Genomic DNA, 2,142 nt, shown 5'->3' with positions numbered 1-2,142 from the left:
CATAGGAGCCACGAGTACTTCCTCCAGCTCTCCAATGGGCTCACTCCCTTCCCCTCCACGACCAGTTACGCCACCACCCTCACCCGAAAACTCTACTTCCAATTATCAAGTTTTTGGCTCTTTTTGCCCTAGGGATCAACTCCCAAACACAAACAGATCTAATTCCATAGATTCCTACAATCCCTCTAACAACACTTGGAGTCATATTACCTCAATCCCTGGCCTACTTGAAAACTATGTCTTGAAGGGCTTTGCAATGGTCTCTCTAAGAGACTCCATTTACGTGATTGGTGGGAGGCTATGTCACAAAGAGACAGCTCAAGGCTCTCAAGATTCAGATGACTATGCAGAAGAGGATGTTAAAGTCCTGCCCGTTGTTTTGTGTTTTAATGTTGGGTCCAACCAATGGTCCGAATCATGTGCACCATTAGGCACACCACGTTATGATTTTGCATGCTCCATTTGTGAAAATAAGATGTACGTTGCAGGGGGGAAGTCCACTCTGGCTAGTTAAGGGGTCTTTCTTCTGCTGAGGTGTATGATCCGGAACCCGACATTTGGGCCCCGTTGCCTAACATGAGCATATTGAGATACAAGTGTGTAGGGGTGACGTGGCAAGGTAAATTCTACGTGGTCGGGGGATTCGCAGAGCGAGAGGACTCAGACCCGGGGCTATTTATGGTGTTGCGTAGCTCGGCTGACGTGTAGGACTCGCAAGCGGGGAATTGGGGCCACGTGCCCAGGATGTGGCCACTGGATGTGCCACCTAATCAAATTGTCACGATGAATGGCAGGCTATTTAGATGTGGGGATTGCCTAAACGCAAGGAAGGGTCATACTGAGGTCTATGATGGTGTTAACATGATATGGAACGAACTCGATGGGTCAGAACGTGCTCTTAATGTAGATTGGCGACAAAATCAACGGCTTTACCTCCCAATGGCACCAATAGGGACCCATTTGTATTTCTTGACAGGCTGTCGGACGGCCGGGGATTCATCAAGAACAATGTCTAGGGTCCATGTATTCGACACATCGGCGGCCGCTAGCAAGACGTGGAGGAGCTTTGAGCCGATGGAAGAGGAGGGAGAGAGAGCTCTGTAGCCATTGTTGTGTTTTTCAAGTCCAGCAGCAAGCTTTCTAGCCAGCAACAGTCGATGGATCGACATCATTTTACCGGCTCAAATATTTAGTGGACTAAGTAATATAGCGTGTGAGTTTTCGTACCAATTTCACTTATATTAAGTTTGTATCCTAGGCATCTTGGTCGGATGCATTAATTACTCAAACTGTGACCACTAGGGAGTCCACACTCCACGTGATTTTTCCTACCTTTAGTAACAAATAAGAAAAATCTTGTACCATATAATTAAGCTTTTGCGTTTCTTGGACTTTAAAACATACAAATGTCTTGGATTTAGGAATCATTGCCTACAATTTTATTAAAGTTTACGATTTTGATTATTCCAATTGAGATTCGAGTGTGATCTGAAATTTGATGTCTTTATGATATTGTTTGTACGAATTGCATCACTAACCAGAAAAAAAGGAACTAAGATTGTGTATTTGCAATTGTAATTAGGATGCACACATGGAGTGTGACTATGTAATAATGTAAGCATTAGGTCTTAATATAGAGACAAGGTAGAGCTTAATGTGTACGTCATGGGATATATGATCACTCTTGTTGGAAATTTATACAAATCGTCTGAGGAAGAGCTTTGCGAAGATTTATATTAAATGGTCCAGTACAGAACCAGATCATAATACCTTTAATACCCAAAACTAACAGACCAGCTAGGATCTGTTTGAGGCATTTTGATGGTGTTTGTCCAGAATTAGAAAGAACTTAACTGACCCAAATCATGATTATATTCTCACTAGGCTAGGCTTGTTTTGAACATTCCATTAATCTTCATCAAAGAAAAGGACTGGTTCCTCTTCCTAGTGACCCAAATTATGATTATGACTTGTTTATATGGTCTCAGACAGTGACACAGTGTCATTACTTCAACCTTGTTTTCCAAATTGGACCCTGTGAATGTCCCCATATGCTCCCCCATTCTTTTGGAAGTCCCTGTACTCGTCAAGATACAACCCTAAATCTAAATGGGCAGGACCTTCTTCATGAAGCAAAGAGGC

General features: G+C 43.0%; 1 pseudogene; it reads left to right on the top strand.

Annotated features, from left to right (window-relative positions):
• LOC122277705 lies at positions 1–1,427 on the top strand (annotated as a pseudogene).
• Positions 1,428–2,142: the final 715 nt, after the last annotated feature.

The sequence above is a fragment of the Carya illinoinensis genome, chromosome 9 (genome assembly GCF_018687715.1).
Source record: "Carya illinoinensis cultivar Pawnee chromosome 9, C.illinoinensisPawnee_v1, whole genome shotgun sequence".
Taxonomy (NCBI): Eukaryota; Viridiplantae; Streptophyta; class Magnoliopsida; order Fagales; family Juglandaceae; genus Carya; species Carya illinoinensis.
Note: the sequence above shows the minus strand (reverse complement) of the source record. Positions and strands in the feature narration are given on the sequence as shown.